This window comes from Olea europaea, unplaced genomic scaffold, assembly GCF_002742605.1.
Source record: "Olea europaea var. sylvestris unplaced genomic scaffold, O_europaea_v1 scaffold1340, whole genome shotgun sequence".
In the NCBI taxonomy this organism is placed as follows: domain Eukaryota; kingdom Viridiplantae; phylum Streptophyta; class Magnoliopsida; order Lamiales; family Oleaceae; genus Olea; species Olea europaea.
The window spans coordinates 31,180-51,687 of record NW_019230888.1 but is presented as its reverse complement, the minus strand read 5'-3'; the positions used below and the strand labels follow the sequence as shown (position 1 = coordinate 51,687).

Here is a 20,508-nt window from a genome sequence, read left to right as displayed (position 1 = left end):
TAATCTAGGTACCAAATAAAATTGAAAATCTCAAACCTTATCTCGTGTTTCCGTACATATCATAACTGCTCTATGTACTCATCAGGGCTAAGATAAAATAATACCCAAGTAGGAACAAGTAAACACAGAAGTCAATCAAGATCATATACAACATGCAATAAAGAAATAACATAGGATAACATGCAGATCTTTTCAAATATGTTCACACAAAATAATAGACTAACATCAAGTTAATCAATCAAGCGCAAACACATATGCAACAAATGTATAAATGATCACACGAAAAAATCTCACCACACTTATCCTTTTACATTTCATATTTTTCATACCTCAAAAACGCATATCTCTTTTCATCGTCCAACATGCTCATTAGACTGGTCACTAACTCATGTCTAACTGGTATACCATTATAAATCCTAAGTCCATGGGATAATCTTCTATCTCTACCTCACTTCTCTCAACCTAATTGACTAATGGGTCTTCATCTAATAAAAGTGATAGAAATGTGTTTGTCACACTCCATCTATGCAAGGTCTTAAAAGATAAATGATTCCAATATTTAATCACCTCTCCACTCGTGATCAAAATGTCACACTTCACATCCACCGGTACATACCACCATTAATGTACCCTCAAGCATACTTACTATTAATGCATCCCACTATGGCAAATCAACAACTTTGATGACCACAAAGGTTATGACTCAATTTAAATTGACCTATGTACCACAAGGTCACTACAATACCAAAGCTCAAGAAATTCACAAAGAATTTATCCCATAAAGGGAAAGGTGAAGGTGCACTCAAAAAGAGAATAAAAGAAAGAGTCGGTTATTTTATTACACTAACAAAAGAGGCTTACAAACAGGAAAAATATAACCCCACACATGGTTGTCTATAATCTCGTAAACTGCACAGACTCACGAAGATAAAGGAGAAAATGGCTATCCCTCTTTCTTTTCACTATCACACTCTCACACACCACTTATAGAGTTAAAAGATTAAACGACAAATCTCAACTCACTATGCATGCAAACACATTGCATAACATAATTAGTTTGCTCTCAAATTTACGCAAATGCACATATCAAACATTTTGAAATGTAATATATAATCATGCAACAGAATTGAGCAATCCCACATGTAGAAAGGATTATGCATAGATGCACATACAGTGATCAGATATACTCTTAATAAACCTCACTCGGGTCATAACGAGGCCAGTGACAACATTCACCTCACCTTTCTCCTCATCCTTCATTTTATTATTCTTCCTAGAACAATCTCTTTCAACATATCCAAAATACGCAATTAAAAAAATCTTACTTTTCATACTTGCCTTAGACCTGCATTTGTCGTCAAAAGTTTTACAATTTTTTTTTTCATTTTTCCAAATTGAAATTTTGTTTTCCATTAGAAAAATACAACACAAAATATGTTGTCATTTTACCTAAAATGGAAAAAAAAAAGCAATAAACAACGATCATAAGCAAGGTACCGACATGAGAATTTTCAAATAAACTTTTCTAAGATCACATGCAATTCTAATAGCGAAAAATTTGACAACAAATTCACGAAAAATGTAAGGCGAATAATTAACACATAATTTCTAGGTCTAGCAAAGGTAATGGTTACCCCATTTGACTAATGTCATCCCACATTATGACTTCTAATGCGAAAAGTAAATAATTATCTTACACAATAGTCATAGCTACAATAATAAAAAGAAAGAACATAATGCCAAGCAGACCATATTTGCGGGTTCGTAAATAAGGAAATAATTTACAATATAGGGCCACCACTATTCGCTCTAAAACTTCGAGCAACTACGGCAACACAAAACGACTCCCGCACTTGAACGCTTGAGGGTAAAATCTTTTAGATTTCACCATCTCGCTCAAAATGAAAAATAGACACCATCGAAGGTCCACCATGCCACCAAAAACATATTGTCTGAAGAAACTATCTTTGAATTTTGGTTGATGTGTCACCACACGCATTGGTCGTCTCCTCATGTGGTCCTCATGCATAGCCAGGGGTGGAGCCACCTTAGGTCTAGTGTAGGCAAATGCATTGAACTTCAAGCCTTGAAATCTTAGGAGACAATAGAGAGAGGAAGGTAAGAGGGATAGGAGAAATGAGAGAAATTCCTCCACCAAATTAAGCAAATCATTTCACGCTTGCACTTAACTTCAAGCCCTGAAATTTTAAGATATATATATATATATATATATATATATAGAGAGAGAGAGAGAGAGAGAGAGAGAGAGAGAGAGGAAGGTAAGAGGGATGGGAGAAATGAGAAGAGTCTTACAGTTTTGGGTAGTGGAATTTGACGAGTGCAAGTGACATTTGTGCTTGTGAAGGGAAGGGAGGAAACCACGTGTGAGAAGAACCTCTTTGCATGGCATTGTGTGTCTGTGTCAAGTGTAACTTATAAAATATATTATCTTTAATATTTTTTCGATCATTAAATTCATTGTCGAACTTTACTCTAGATTAAATATTTCATTTTGTTTATTGTTTTATTGAGCTTTGGGTTTATAGATTAGTTAAAAAGAAATTGAATGCACATCAAATACAATAATTTAAGGGCTCAAACTCAAAGGATTTTGTGGGTCCCAAAAATTCAAATTTCGACCTTAATTAAATCATGCCCGTATTGGATAAAATTTCTGCCTCCACCACTGTTCACAGCCATGCTGGAGGCATGATTAGATATTTAATTTATAATATATTTTACAAAATAGAGCATTTTCTATCGATTTTCTAGTTTCGATTCTAGCCACTTCCAATCAGCTTTTGCACCAAAAAATCACAAATTTCTCGAGACAACTTGCTTTGATACCATTTGTTGGGGAGAAGTTTCGAGAGATCTTGAATTTGAGCTTGGAAAAACTATCAAACGAACACCACCCGACCTAAGCTTGATCCACACCCTTTCTTCACTTTGGTTGCCTTAAATCATTGTCCAGATTTATTAGGCATAAAAAACCTAACTGTTGAGTTTTTGATACTCAATAAATCTCGAGTTATGATGTTAACGTGAGTTAATATTATTTTATAGGCATAGGCCGATGAATGAAATAAGTCCAACAACCAAGTCCATGAGCTACACCCGGCCCAATTGTATTCCTTATAGATGACTTGAATCTTGGCCCATTTACCCCTTTAATGGCCCAACTTAAAGCCTAACCTTAGAGTATATATTCGGCTATAACCCTATCCACTTTGATATGATGTTTTGTGTGATTTTGAGAGAAGAAATAGTGAATCCCAGTTGTCCCCCTTTTGTGTGAGAAAAAGGTGTCCAGAACGCTTGTATAACGTGTGCATTTGGTGGTTCTTTCATAGAATACCTTTGTGGTGTCTTCTCCTAGCCTTTGTGGCCATAAATCATCATCGTTTCTTGTCCTACATGGGTAAGATTGTATAGCAATCAAGATGAATCAATTGGTTGTGGTTTGGAGCCGATTGGACTGGTTGTTGGTTGAGAAAGGTGCGTTGGACTGAGCCTGAAAAATCACCGTTTGAAGATCTTTTTGAGAGAGCTTCTACAATAATTGGTATCAGAGCTTCAAGGTGAAGGTTTTGGCTCGTGAAATCTACCAGAAATCATCCAGAAAATCGACAGAAATGCAGCAGAAATCAGATCGAAGAAGCTGTCCGAAAACTGTTAAAATCAGTCTCCATTTTTCACATTTTTTGATCAATCCAGAAGGAGTTTGGGAAAACGGAGACCACTAGCGTGACGTGCAGGAGGAGGCGAACACTGCAGGCGGTGCGTGTCTGTCGAAGGCGGCGCATGGGGTGGCGCATGAGGCCCACGCGCAAAGGAAAGAAGTGTTTTTTGGCGACGGTTTCTTCAGGCAGTTTGTTCCTTACATTATTTCTAACATTTTTTGTGTTGAAAGTTTTCTGTTTCAGGGTACGCAGAAGAATTTGGACAGCGTTGTTCTTCGGGCATTCGGGACTCGATCGTGACTTTTTTGTTGCTGCAGTTTCCAGAGACTTTAGGACGAATAGTGGTGGTCCTAAATTGATAAATGCGCAACTCTTATAATTTATGGACTCAGATAGGTCCGCTCTGGTAAATTGACTTAACTTAGTTTAAATTTCAGTATTAGTAGATCATCGTGTGGGGTGATCGTTAGGAATGGGGGTTGTCATTGCTTGGCAACCATTGCTTGTGCTAGAAAATTTAGGAATTATTTGCTCTGTTTTTGAAGTGTTGAGTTTTGATTGCAAGTTGGTAGTTGATTTTGTGCTTTACATGTCATATAGTCACTGTGTGAGACTTGTTGCGTGGAAATTCGAACTTTTGTTTATATATCTTCGTGTTGCATTGATTTTTCTGTTAGAACACCTGGATTTGACCCATTCGAGCATTCCCTTGATCTAAGATCGTGACTCTTACGAAACCCTGAGAATCTAGAACGGTGTATATTGCGACCGTAGGATAACTTTGTGTGACATATCTGTGCTTTTGATTGTTCTAGTTTTTAAAAATGTCTTCATGCTTTGAAATTAGAGTTTTTAATGGGAAATGAGATTTTTCAATTTGGCAACAAAAGATGAAGGGCATTTCGGTCCAACAAAAAGTTTCAAAGGCCATAGATGGCAAATTTCCTGCAAATTTAACAGAAGTACAAAAAGAAGAGTATGATAAACTTGCATACACTTCAATTATTTTACACCTGTCTGATACTATTTTGAGAAAAGTAGGAAAACTGGATTCCGTAAAACAACTTTGGGAAAAGTTGGTGGACTTATATTTGGTTAAGTCAACTCCTAATAAATTGTACTTGCTTGAACGATTTTTCAGCTTTAAAATGGATCCTTCAAAGGATCTTGATGATAATCTGGATGTCTTTAACAAGTTAGTTCAAGACATGGTTAATTGTGATGAAGAGGTATCTGAAATGTATAAGGCTATTATCCTGCTTAATTCCATGCTTGATTCATATAGGAAAGTTAAGAATGCAATTAAGTACGGTAGGGACACCTTAACACCTGAGATTGTTATAGACCCACTTAGGAGTAATGAGATAGAGATTAAGGCTGAAAAAGAGGATAAGAGGAGTGGCGAGTTACATATGATGAGGAGTAGAATGAAGTTTAAGCAGATGAATTTGGGTAGAACTCAAGAAGGTAGTGATTCGAGTAGTGTCTCAAGTGATGAGGGTAGTAAGAAGAAGGGCAAGGGACGAGACAAGTTTAGTGGTAAAAGGTGTTACAGTTGTGGTAAGTCTGGGCACTTTATTAGGGACTGTCCCAAAAAGAAAGATAAGCTGAAGTGTAAGATGAGAGATGAGACGAATTTGGCTGAGGGGTCGAGTTATGACCCTAGTAAGGTTTATTAAGTGTAAACCTAGTCAATGCATATGCATATGTGTGTGATCCTTTCTGCATGTGTGTGATTGTCTAAATTTTGTAGCATGATTATCTGCTATATTTCAATGTGTTTGATATGTGCATTTGCATGAATTTGAGACATTATGATTAGTTGGTATAATTGCTTGCATGCATAGTGGGTTAGGATGCATTAGCAGTGTGTTGTATGTCTTTTGGTGAGGTGGAGTATAGATGCCTAGGGGTACATGGTGGTTTGTATCGGGGATGTGGAGTGTGACATTTGGATCGCGAGTGGAGATGTGATCAAATGTCTAGGATCCTTTATCTGGAAAGAGACCCTGATCAGGTGGAGTATGAGAGAGGCACTTCTATCACTTCTGTTATGTGGAGACTCATTATCCATGTAGGTTGGGAGAAGTGATGTGGAGATAGAGGATTATCCCGTGGACTTAGGATCTATTGTGACTTACCAATTAGACATGAGTTGAGCGATCTGTCTAGTGAGTTTGATGGGCGATGAGAGGAGATATGTGTTCTCCAGGTGTGAGCAACACGGAATGGGATAGGATAAGTGTGGTGAGATCTTTTCTTAGGGTCATTTATGCATGTGTTGCATATGTGGTTGACCGTGGTTTGATTGACTTGGTGTTAATCTATAGTTCTATGTGAACGTGTTTTTGAAAAGATCTGTGTGTGTTATCCTATAGTATATCGTCATCACATGTGTATTTGCTCTTGATTGTTTACTGTTAAATATTTGCTTCTACTTGGGTGTTTTTGACCTTAGCTCCAGTGAGTACATGGAGCAGGTATGGTATGCGTTTCAAGTTGGAAACACGAGGTAAGGTCTGTGATCCAATTTTATTGGCTACCTTGATTATGCAAGTGTTAACTGAGTGTTTTGATTGCTTACAGATTTATTGGGTATCAAGGTGGAGATTTGTTGGGTTTTTGATACCTAATAAATCCCGGGCTATGATGTTAACGTGAGTTAATATTATTTCATAGGCATAGGCCGATGAATAAATTAAGTCCAACAGCTAAGTCCATGAGCTACACCCGACCCAATTGTATTCCTTATGGATAGCTTGAGTCTTGGCCCGTTTATTCCCTTTAATTGCCCAACTTAAAGCCTAACCCTATAGTATATATTTGGCTATAACCCGAGCCACTTTCATATGATGTTTTGTGTGATTTTGAGAGAAGAAATAGTGAATCCCGGCTGCCCCCCTTTTGTGTGAGAAAAAGGTGTCCAGAACGCTTGTATAACGTATGCAATTGGTGGTTCTTTCATAGAATACCTTTGTGGTGTCTTCTCCTAGCCTTTGTGGCCATAAATCATCATCGTTTCTTGTCCTACATGGGTAAGATTGCATAGCAACCAAGGTGAATCAATTGGTTGTGGTTTGGAGCCGATTGGACTGGTTGTTGGTTGAGAAAGATACGTTGAACTGAGCCTGAAAAACCACTGTTTGAAAATCTTTTTGAGAGAGCTTCCGCAACACTAACATAGATCAAATATTGTTACGCCGCCAAGATATAGTCATGAATCAAAAAATTTGTGTGCCCTAGGTAAGAGCCATTATAAAAATTGTTGAAGTATTTTCCAACTGAGGTTCCTCAAGTAAATTCTTTCACTCGTAAAGAAACGTAAGATGGCAAGTCAGTAAAGATTTTCATCTCAGACCCTTCAATACTCTAGTCAAGATTAGAATAAATATGAAAATATAAGCTAGATATGAATGATGATACAATATTTGTTTGCACTCATATTTTGGGAACAGTACATAATTAGGGTATTAACTATACACAATTTCAATTTTAAGAAACTACATCTAAACTTACAAAAATCAGGTCATAATTATGATTTTATTAATTAAAAAAATATTTTTTTAATATAATATATTCTGATCACAATATTACATAAATTTTTTTGTCACAATTGCTCGATTATAGGTCACACTTATTTATTAGTCACATATTATCATCACAATTTTTTTAAGTCACAACTTATTCGTCAAATTTTCAAATTAATTTATCATAAATTATTTTTTGATCACAAATTATATAATTTAGGGTCACAATTAAATGGTTCACGTATTATCTTTTTTTATCACAAATCACAAATTTTATAATTCACAACTTATTCATCGGTCATAAATTTTCAAATTAGTTAATCACAAATTATTTTTTGGTCACAAATTAAATAATTTCTAGGTCACAATTAAATTGTTAGTCACAAATTAATCAAATTGTTGGTCACATCTACCAAACACCCACTTCAATTTCACCTCCGATCTCGATCTACCACCGCCCAGATGGTCACTTTTTTTTTCTTCCCGCCTCGCCCGCCGCCATAGCACCACCACAATTGCCACCAACATCGACTACAGCACCACCACCATTGATCACGACACACCAACAATGCACACTACCACCGTACCCAACCATCGCACACAAAAAATTACTGGAGACGACGGCTGCGAAACGCAGCGCACAAACTAGCAGCACCAGAACATAGATCGATCGACGACGCACCACCACACCCATGCACACGCCGGAAGAGATGAAGGAGAAATACCGACATCGACTGCATCGCACCAACCACCATCGCACCCAACCAGATCTACAGTGCCAATGGAGAAATGTCGTTGGTGCACACAGCCAACACCAAAGCACATAACATCGTCGTAGTTGGTTGCTTCACATGATGCCGGTACCTTTGTCGATGATTTGTGAGGAGGAGGAGAGAAGTGAGAGGTCTTCACGGCGGCAACTAGGGTGGCTACGTCTTGCGAGTGAGAGAGAGAGATGTGATTTGAGGGATGAAGAGAGAGAAATGAAATGGGAAAATTAGGTTTTGGAATATAATAGGTTGAATTAATTTAATTTTATATTATTATTATTATTTTTTAAAATACATAATCACCTGATTTTTGTATTATGATACTTAAATCTTGATTTATGAAAATTGAATCTTAAATACCTAGATGGCTGTAATTTCCTCTTATATTTTCGCTAAGACCTTTTGAGCTATCAAGCCCATTTTGGTCACTGGTGGTTGTATTCTAAACACCTATAATATTTGAATTGATAAAATTTTAAGTATTATTATTATTATTTAGCATAAAAGTCCATGTGTTGCGTCCCCCCGCCCCCAACACACACACACACACACACACACATATATATATATATATATATATATATATATATATATTGTACAATAATGTGCATTATTGTGCATTTTTCTACATTATTGTGCACAATCAGTTTTCTTATTAAATATTGTGCATTATTGTAGCATTGCAATACTTAGTGTTTTTTTTTTTTTATTTCAATGAAGCAAAAGGGGTCTAGGTGATTTCTAAAATTGAGAATTTACTCTTCACGTTTATGTGATGAAAAAAGAGATGAGAAATAATTTATAAAGTATCATTGTTTAGCTTATGCTAAAAAAGTGATATGGGATATCAATTAATTGCTAGATAAGTTTATACTAGGTCCCAAAATGAAATATCTGCCAAAGCAAGTCAATATGTGCAGATACAAACTTCAATATAATTATCTGAAATACTAATTTTGTAAGTCACATTGTGCGTTCATTTAATACAACAAACACGAGAAATTGAATTCCAAATAGCACTTGAAATATCGGAAATCCAGCTTCTTCCCTTCTACTTCACTAATTTCTTGCTTTTCACACCCTTCATCTTTTTGTTAGTTAAGTAATGGAATAATTTAAAAGAGGTTGTTTTAGGGATTATTTTGAAATAAACTTGATCGATAATTACTGAAATTAACTCGATCTCCTTTGATCTTTACAATTACATTAATCTCTTTATGAAGAAATGATCTGATCAACACTGCTTAGTTTATGCTAAGCACGTAACAATGACATGAAAAAAAAAAAAAAAAATGTACTCATTTGACTACCATGAGCATGTGACAACTATTTCATTTTTTTCCTGATTATTATTCGCATTTTGTGTTTTCAGCTTCGCGAGGTGAATATAATAGATATTTTCATTCTAAAATGGCGTGCTATAATTAAAAATGCAGTGGATCATAACTTTTGTATTTGCTCTCCTAACCTAAGATTAAGAGAGAGAGGTGCTTCTCTGATGTAATGACAAACTCCTTGTATCATCACATTCTTAATAGTTTATCTTCCGAAATATTTTAAAATAACTTTGCTCAAGATAGAATATGTTAACTGCCGCCAATTATTTATTTGGAAGTCTGAAGCGATATAGCTAAAAGTATTTATTAATTCATGCACAATAATTTCTGGATATATGTTTTTAGGAAGTGAATTTTCGAGTAATTGCCGTCAGTTCATAACCAATAACAGCAAGCCTCCATTGGTTATTTTCAACAATATACTTCAATGGATCCATAATTAAAATACATCATTAATTTTATCTATTTATGAATTGCAAATTCTTTCAAGTGGAAGCTAATTCAGCAACTTTTTTTTATAATTAATTAAGATACTAATACAACTAGCGTTCTTGCATTATGTAAACAAGTGCACGACAACATATGTAAACAACATTTGTATTTATTCTATTATTTTTCCATTATTTTTGGTACTAGCTTTTCTCCTTGAAGTTTAGCTATGTGTTTTCTTTGTTGGACAGTGCTGGACGGACAGGGCCAACATGGCCCTACCTGTCTAGGGCACCAAATCGAGGCGCCAATTAGACAACCTGTTTGGACAGGGCCTACGTGGCTCTGTCCAAGAAGATTTATCCTTCTTTGTTGGACCCTATATCACCTACTTATATTGGAAACAACATTTGTATTTATTTTATTCTATTAAATTGGAAATTTTTATGAGATGTTGACATGCATTGCAAGGTAGATACGAGGTTTTATTTCGGCTTCTCGGAGGATTTACGCATTTTTTATTTAGTAGCCAAATTTGACTATTATAAGCATACGGCATATTTTATTTTTCGTATTTATTAATATTATTATTATTTTATTTTTTTTGCTTGATTAGCCTTCTATGTATCCTTTCGTTAAAATTTATTGGGCGAATATTTTCATTCCAAAAAAAGTGCGCTGTAATATTTCAAATCTTATTTTTAACACTAAATTTAGCATGAGAGTGTAAGAAATATCATAGAGACGTGGTCATGGATTACTTTTTGTGATGACCTCTTAAGCGTAATAGAATAACAAAATTAGTGCCTTGGTCACTAGCTTATCAATATAAAATTTCAAAATCAAATCATGTTGAACTTAAACTTTTGTTGACGTCTTCCTTGATATTGTGTGATGTGGCCGACAATTTGGTCATTCATTGGAATGATAATTATTCAAATCATTGGTGAGATTTTTCACACATCACACAACATCAAGGACAATGTACCATTTGAATATATAAATAGCATTATTCTCCAAACTCAGCTCGTCAAAATTGAATGCAAGATCAAATTACTAATATTGGGACAATTAGTATAACTCCCTATGTCACACCTGTTAGAAACATTATAGCACACTTTTTTAGAATGAAAATATTCGCCCAATAAATTTAAATGAACTGAAACATACAAGAATAATCAAGCAAAACATAAATAAATAAATAAAATACAAAAGCTTATGTTAAGAGATGTGTTATCCCACATCGATTTAATACCAAAATAAATATCAATTTATAAAAATGGGGTTTTTACACTTAATAGGGTTGACCTTATTACGATGGACCCCAAATCTTAACATGGTGTCAGAGTCATCTGTGGATTTCAAAATTGACCTGCTCAAATGAGTCACCATCTTGAGGGAGCCTGTTAAGGAATGTGTTATCCCACATCAGTTTAATACAGAAATAAATACAAATTTATAAAAATCTTGGGCTTCTCTACTCAATAAGGTTGACCTTATTAAGATAAACTCAAGTCTTAACAACTTATAACAGTCAAATTTGGCTACTAAATAAAAAATGCAAAAATCCCTTAACAGAAAGATAAAATTTGATCAAATCGAGGCGCCAATTAGACACCCTGTTCGGACAGGGCCTACGTGGCTCTGTCCAAGAAGAGTTATCCCTTTTTTTTGGACCCTATATCACCTACTTATATTGGAAACAACATTTGTATTTATTTTATTCTATTAAATTGGAAAATTTTATTGACATGCAATGCAAGGTAGATACGAGGTTTTATTTCGGCTTCTCGGAGGATTTTCACATTTTTTATTTAGTAGCCAAATTTGACTATTATAAGCATACGACGTATTTTATTTTTTGTATTTTTTATTATTGTTATTATTATCATCACTTTTTTATTGATTATCCTTCTATGTTTCCTTTCGATAAAATTTATTGGGCGAAAATTTTCATTCCAAAAAAAGTGAACTGTAATATTTCAAATCTTATTTTTAGCACTAAATTTAGCATGAGAGTGTAAGAAATATCATAGAGACATGGTCATGGATTAATTTTTGTGATGACCTCTTAAGCGTAATAGAATAACAAAATTAGTGCCTTGGTCACCAGCTTATAAATATAAAATTTCAAAATCAAATCATGTTGAGCTTAAACTTTTGTCGACATCTTCCTTGACACTGTGTGATGTGGCCGACAATTTGGTCATTCATTGGAATGATAATTATTCAAATCATTGGTGAGATTTTTCACACATCACACAACATCAAGGACAATGTACCATTTGAATATATAAATAGCATTATTCTCCAAACTCAGCTCGTCAAAATTGAATGCAAGATCAAATTACTAATATTGGGACAATTAGTATAACTCCCTATGTCACACCTGTTAGAAACATTATAGCACACTTTTTTAGAATGAAAATATTCGCCCAATAAATTTAAATGAACAGAAACATATAAGAATAATCAAGCAAAACATAAATAAATAAATAAAATACAAAAGCTTATGTTAAGGGATGTGTTATCCCACATCGATTTAATACCAAAATAAATACCAATTTATAAAAATGGGGTTTCTACACTTACTAGGGTTGACCTTATTAAGATAGACCCCAAGTCTTAACATGATATCAGCGTCATCTGTGGATTTCAATAAGGTTGACCTTATTACGATAGACTCAAGTCTTAAAAACTTATAACAGTCAAATTTGGCTACTAAATAAAAAATGCGAAAATCCCTTAACAGAAAGATAAAATTTGCTCAAATCGAGGCGGCAATTAGACACCCCGTTTGGACAGGAACTATGTGGCTCTGTCCAAGAAGATTTATCCTTTTTTGTTGGACCCTATATCACCTACTTATATTGGAAACAACATTTGTATTTATTTTATTCTATTAAATTGGAAAATTCTATGAGATGTTGACATGCAATGCAAGGTAGATACGAGGTTTTATTTCAGCTTCTCGGAGGATTTTCGCATTTTTTATTTAGTAGCCAAATTTGACTATTATAAACATACGACGTATTTTATTTTTTGTATTTTTTATTATTGTTATTATTATCATCTTTTTTTTGTTGATTATCCTTCTATGTTTCCTTTCGATAAAATTTATTGGGCGAAAATTTTCATTCCAAAAAAAGTGAACTGTAATATTTCAAATCTTATTTTAGCACTAAATTTAGCATGAGAGTGTAAGAAATATCATAGAGACGTGGTCATGGATTAATTTTTGTGATGACCTCTTAAGCGTAATAGAATAACAAAATTAGTGCCTTGGTCACCAGCTTATCAATATAAAATTTCAAAATCAAATCATGTTGAGCTTAAACTTTTGTCGACATCTTCCTTGACATTGTGTGATGTGGCCGACAATTTGGTCATTCATTGGAATGATAATTATTCAAATCATTGGTTAAATTTTTCACACATCACACAACATCAAGGACAATGTACCATTTGAATATATAAATAGCATTATTCTCCAAACTCAGCTTGTCAAAATTGAATGCAAGATCAAATTACTAATATTGGGACAATTAGTATAACTCCCTCTGTCACACCTGTTAGAAATATTATAACACACTTTTTTAGAATGAAAATATTCGCCAATAAATTTAAATGAACAAAAACATATAAGAATAATCAAGCAAAACATAAATAAATAAATAAAATACAAAAGCTTATGTTATGGGATGTGTTATCCCATATCGATTTAATACCAAAATAAATACCAATTTATAAAAATGGGGTTTCTACACTTACTAGGGTTAACCTTATTAAGATAAACCCCAAGTCTTAACATGATATCAGAGTCATTTGTGGATTTCAATAAGGTTGACCTTATTAAGATAGACTCAAGTCTTAACAACTTATAACAGTCAAATTTGGCTACTAAATAAAAAATGCGAAAATCCCTTAACAGAAAGATAAAATTTGATCAAATCGAGGCGCCTATTAGACACCCTATTCGGACAGGGCCTACGTGGCTCTGTCCAAGAAGATTTATCCTTTTTTGTTGGACCCTATATCACCTACTTATATTGGAAACAACATTTGTATTTATTTTATTCTATTAAAGTGGAAAATTTTATGAGATGTTGACATGCAATGCAAGGTAGATACGAGGTTTTATTTCGGCTTCTCGGAGGATTTTCGCATTTTTTATTTAGTGGCCAAATTTGACTATTATAAGCATACAACGTATTTTATTTTTTGTATTTTTTATTATTGTTATTATTATCATCATTTTTTTATTGATTATCCTTCTATGTTTCCTTTCGATAAAATTTATTGGGCGAAAATTTTCATTCCAAAAAAAGTGAACTGTAATATTTCAAATCTTATTTTTAGCACTAAATTTAGCATGAGAGTGTAAGGAATATCATAGAGACGTGGTCATGGATTAATTTTTGTGATGACCTCTTAAACGTAATAGAATAACAAAATTAGTGCCTTGGTCACCAGCTTATCAATATAAAATTTCAAAATCAAATCATGTTGAACTTAAACTTTTGTCGACATCTTTCTTGACACTGTGTGATGTGGCCGACAATTTGGACATTCATTGGAATGATAATTATTCAAATCATTGGTTAAATTTTTCACACATCAGACAACATCAATGACAATGTACCATTTGAATATATAAATAGCATTATTATCCAAACTCAGCTCGTCAAAATTGAATGCAAGATCAAATTACTAATGTTGGGACAATTAGTATAACTCCCTCTGTCACACCTGTTAGAAACATTATAGCACACTTTTTTAGAATGAAAATATTCGCCCAATAAATTTAAATGAACAGAAACATATAAGAATAATCAAGCAAAAAATAAATAAATAAATAAAATACAAAAGCTTATGTTAAGGGATGTGTCATCCCACATCGGTTTAATACCAAAATAAATACCAATTTATAAAAATGGGGTTTCTCCACTTAATAGGGTTTACCTTATTAAGATGGACCCCAAGTCTTAACATGGTATCAGAGTCATCTGTGGATTTCAAAATTGATCTGCTCAAATGAGTCACCATCTTGAGGGAGCCTGTTAAGGAATGTGTTATCCCACATTAGTTTAATACAGAAATAAATACAAATTTATAAAAATCTTGGGTTTCTCTACTCAATAAGGTTGACCTTATTAAGATGGACTCAAGTTTTAACAACTTATAATAGTCAAATTTGGCTACTAAATAAAAAATGCGAAAATCCCTTAACAGAAAGATAAAATTTGATCAAATCGAGGCGCCAATTAGACACCCTGTTCGGACAGGGCCTATGTGGCTCTGTCCAAGAAGATTTATCCTTTTTTGTTGGACCCTATATCACCTACTTATATTGGAAACAACATTTGTATTTATTTTATTCTATTAAATTGGAAAATTTTATTGACATGCAATGCAAGATAGATACGAGGTTTTATTTCGGCTTCTCGGAAGATTTTCGCATTTTTTATTTAGTAGCCAAATTTGACTATTATAAGCATACGACGTATTTTATTTTTTGTATTTATTATTCTTATTATTATTTTTTATTGATTATCCTTCTATGTTTCCTTTCGATAAAATTTATTGGGCGAAAATTTTCATTCCAAAAAAAGTGAACTGTAATATTTCAAATCTTATTTTTAGCACTAAATTTAGCATGAGAGTGTAAGAAATATCATAGAGACGTGGTCATCGATTAATTTTTGTGATGACCTCTTAAGCGTAATAGAATAACAAAATTAGTGCCTTGGTCACCAGCTTATCAATATTAAATTTCAAAATCAAATCATGTTGAACTTAAACTTTTGTCGACATCTTCCTTGACACTGTGTGATGTGGCCGACAATTTGGTCATTCATTGGAATGATAATTATTCAAATCATTGGTTAAATTTTTCACACATCACACAACATCAAGGACAATGTACCATTTGAATATATAAATAGCATTATTCTCCAAACTCAGCTTGTCAAAATTGAATGCAAGATCAAATTACTAATATTGGGACAATTAGTATAACTCCCTCTGTCACACCTGTTAGAAATATTATAGCACACTCTTTTAGAATGAAAATATTCGCCCAATAAATTTAAATGAACTGAAACATATAAGAATAATCAAGCAAAAAATAAATAAATAAATAAAATACAAAAGCTTATGTTAAGGGATGTGTTATCCCACATCGGTTTAATACCAAAATAAATACCAATTTATAAAAATGGCGTTTCTCCACTTAATAGGGTTTACCTTATTAAGATGGATCCCAAGTCTTAACATGGTATCAGAGTCATCTGTGGATTTCAAAATTGATCTGCTCAAATGAGTCACTATCTTGAGGGAGCCTGTTAAGGAATGTGTTATCCCACATTAGTTTCATACAGAAATAAATATAAATTTATAAAAATCTTGGATTTCTCTACTCAATAAGGTTGATCTTATTAAAATGGACTCAAGTGTTAACAACTTATAACAGTCAAATTTGGCTACTAAATAAAAAATGCGAAAATCCCTTAACAGAAAGATAAAATTTGATCAAATCGAGGTGCCAATTAGACACCCTGTTTGGATAGGGCCTACGTGGCTCTGTCCAAGAAGATTTATCCTTTTTTGTTGGACCCTATATCACCTACTTATATTGGAAACAACATTTGTATTTATTTTATTCTATTAAATTGGAAAATTTTATGAGATGTTGACATGCATTACGAGGTAGATACGAGGTTTTATTTCAGCTTCTTAGATAATAAATAAATAAATGAATAAAAATTGATGAATTAGCTTCCACTTGAAAGAATTTATAAACATTTTAATTCATAAATGGATAAAAATAAAGATGTATTTTAATTATGGATCCATTTACATTGTTGAAAATTACCAATGGAGGCTTGCTGTTATTGGTTATGAACTGACAGCAATTACTCGAAAATTCACTTTCTAAAAACATATATCCAGAAATTATTGTGCATTAATTAGTAAATACTTTTAGTTATATAGCTTCAGACTTCCAAATAAATAATTGGCCGCAGTTAATGTATTCTATCTTGAGCAAAGTTATTTTAAAATATTTCGAAAGATAAACTATTAAGAATGTGACGATACACGGAGTTTTGTCATGGCATCGGAGAAGCACCTCTCTCCCTTAGTCTTCGGTTAGACAAGCAAATACAAAAGTTTGAACCACTACATTTTTAATTATAGCACGCCGCTTTAGAATGAATATATCTATTATATTCACCCCGCAAAGCTGAAAACACGTAATGCGAATAATAATCAGGAAAAAAATGAAATATTTGTCACATGCAAATGGTAGTCAAATTCGGACATTTTTTGAAATAATAACCTTAAATTATACAAAAGGAATTCGTTGAGAAGTTAAAACGAAATATCTGCCAATGCAAGTTAATATGTGCAGATACAAACTCCAATATAATTATCTGAAATGCTAATTTTGTTACCTTTAATACAACAAACACAATAGAAATTGAATTCCAGATAGCACCTGAAATAATGGAAATCTAGCTTCTTCCCTTCAACTTCNATGAAGAATTGATCTGATCAACATTGCTTAGTTTTTCTAAGCATGTAACAGTGACATGTTACTTCAACTCATCAAATTTAATTTAACTTTTGGGACCTCGTATAAACTAATCTAACAATTAGTTGATGTGCCATATTACTGTTAGCTAAGCAATGATGCTTAATAAATTATTTCTCATCTCTTTTTTGATCACATAAACGTGAAGAGTAAATTCTCCTTTTAGCTATCACCTTGACTTCTTTTGCTTGATCGATAAAATAATACACTAAGTATAGCAATGGGACAATGATGCACATAATAAGAAAAATAAACTAGTGTTCAAACTTTTTCAATTATGTGTACCAAACATAAATACATATATATGTATATGTACGAGTGTAAAATATGGACTTGTATGCTCAATACAAATAATAGAGTAGAGAATTGATATTTTATTTTGATATTGTGAAATGTCAGTTGAAATAATTAGAAATTTGCCTTCGAAGAGATGACTTTGTATTTACACACACACACTCACACCTATATAGTAAATAGTGTGATATTGATCAGTGAACTTGTGTTCTTTTGTCATTTGTTTTAGCAAACAACAACTTTGTTCATTGTGCACTATCCCGCGTAACAGCCGAGCTCGAACAATATGGCATATAATTAGTCCATGAGTGAAATGATAACTTAGAAATAGCAAATGAGGCGATCGTGTGGGTAACCATATTTCTCTCTCGAGGAGTGAAGTTGCACATGTCACTCCCAGTTTTTACCAAAAGTGAAGTAATCTCACCTAGAAGGGAAGCCTTAGGCACTACTCCGTGTCTGCATTAAGGATTGAAGTCACTTTCTGTTTCAATGATTCAAAGCCATTCTTAGAGTCTTCAAATTCGAACCTCTATTGATTTTCATGGATTTTTAATAAGGATATTTGAATGCTTTCACAACATGCTTTTGTTATCTCATTTGTTTATGGATGATTTTGGATCTAGTTCAAAGTATCCTCTCTCTATAATCGGAATGCTTGACGAGGTTTAAAGGACATATTATTTCTTTACTTGTGTAAAAAAAAGGTTATTTATTTAAACAGTAATGGGTCACTTTCAAATAAAGTTATTCATTTTCAGCTTTGACATATAGCTTATTTCTTACTAGTAAACTTACTCCTATGTAATATTTTAGTTTAGCCAAGTATGACCTAATAGAATTGACTTGTACACATTATATTGATTGGATCAAATGGCTTCTGGAGCTCATAATTGTCTTTCTGGACGAGAAAGTAATCATATGCCACTTTCCCTTGGGTAACAAGTGTAATAATTATTGATTTTATATAATACTTGAATCAAGATTCTTAATGACCACGCTATTCACAATCTCTATATTGCAGAAATAATAGATACAAGTTTACTTACATATCAGGATCCGTGTGATGAAAAAAAAAATGATGTAGTTTTTTAAGTGCAATATCACCTAATAAGCCGGCAAGCTAATCCTCACGCATGTAAAACACACGGTATATATTATGCATAATAACTCTGCAAATAAATATGATAGCCGTACACTAAATTAACGATGTGGACCCTAGGCTACCTAGACCCATTCTCGTTGCACTAGGGATTCTATGGACAAGGATTTTGAGATATTTCGAGGACTTTTTGAGTCATTATAGAACAAAATTACTTTTAAAGTTCTCGTGCTACTTGCACAAGGCATTCTGTTAACGTTTTCCAATGGCACTACTCAATATTTCATTCTTTTAGGGTCAAATACCTTCTCCTTTCTTCCCTTTTTACAAATTAACAGACACAAGGCCAAGCATGGAAGTGACACTGGAACTTATGTCACTGGAAGAAGGTTGAATACTGGTATACGAGTACGACAAGCTTAATCTCGAAGAATTGTGGAATATTATAACAGAAGGCAATCAACAAGCATTTGATATCTTCCGATGGTCTGTAATATTCAATTTTTTGGTCTGTAATATTCAACATAAGATTCAATTTGAAATTTCACCTGAGAACAGATTTTGGTTGATGCTTTTGGCTTTGACCACGAGACCCCAACGAAACAGCACAATTCCCTCAACAAAGATTTGCCTTGGTGATGACCTGTGAGCAAACCTATTTCATTTCATACGAACTTATCAGGTTGGGATGAATTCATTAAGAAAATTACAGCCCACTTTTATAGAATGAAAATATTCTCCCAGCAAATTTGGAAAAACAGAAACATAGAAGGATAATATACCAGTCAAATTTAGCTACTATATATATACACACACACACACATACATACATACATACATACATACATACATATGTGTGTGTGTGTGTGTGTGTGTGTGTATGTAGTAGCCAAATTTGACTGGTATATATATATAAATAAATAAATAAATAAAATACCAGTCAAATAAAAAATACAAAAATCGTCCAAGAAGCCAAAATGAGACCTAGTATCTACCTGGTAATGAATGCCAAACTATGAGCATAAAAATTTCCCCATGTGGATTAAGGGACTCTCCCCGCCAAGGACTGAAGCATCAACATTGAGTTTGAAAGAGTCAAAGGGGGGTGGCTTCCATTTGAAATTTCTCCTGGGAACAGATTTTGGTTGACGCTCTTGGCCTTCGACCATGAGACCCAAACGAAGCAGCACAATTCCCTCAACAAAGGTTGAGCAGACCTATTTCATTTCATACAAAATGGACTAGAATAGGCAGATGATATGGTCCAGCTCATCCGAACTGCACCTCATGGAGAGGTTATTAAAAGCGGTTGTGCTACATGTTTAGAATAGTTCCCAAAATGGTTCACATACAAGTGATGTGATGAGATGTGATTAAGATAAAATTTCAATAATTAATGATAACAATATATTTTATCGACCCATAATTTGTATTAATTTTTTAACTACGCATTTTATTAATTTTTATCAAAACTTATTTAAAAATTAATTTTTAGCTGACCTAAATATTCAGAATTGAGGCTCGTTGTCCGAGCTGGAAATATCACTTCTATGCCACCAACGAGACGGTTCCACGTGGTAGAGAAAATCTACATTTTAGATAAAAACGTAAGCCACCAAAAAGTTAAGTGACTTGGCAAATTTCTGTCCATTGGCAGCTGCCTTGAAATTACCTAGACCCCTCCTTTGTAAGAATAAAACTAGAGTTTTTTCCCCCCCTCAGGGCACATCCCAACTAGCAACGATGAGGGGCGCTTCAAGGCTGGTAGATCA

General features: G+C 33.6%; 1 long non-coding RNA gene across 3 annotated transcripts; it reads right to left on the bottom strand.

Annotated features, from left to right (window-relative positions):
• Positions 1 to 14,569: 14,569 nt before the first annotated feature.
• On the bottom strand, positions 14,570 to 20,038 carry LOC111375137. 3 transcript variants are annotated; one of them, XR_002699264.1, is made up of 4 exons: positions 19,732 to 20,038; positions 19,285 to 19,391; positions 15,993 to 16,087; positions 14,570 to 14,803 (listed from the first exon to the last, which is right to left on the bottom strand). It is a non-coding gene; the product is annotated as an uncharacterized LOC111375137 (long non-coding RNA). The 3 variants fall into 3 exon arrangements; XR_002699263.1 differs by lacking the exon at positions 15,993 to 16,087; XR_002699262.1 differs by lacking the exons at positions 14,570 to 14,803; positions 15,993 to 16,087 and having other exon boundaries at positions 18,620 to 19,391.
• Between the last annotated feature and the right edge of the window lie 470 nt (positions 20,039 to 20,508).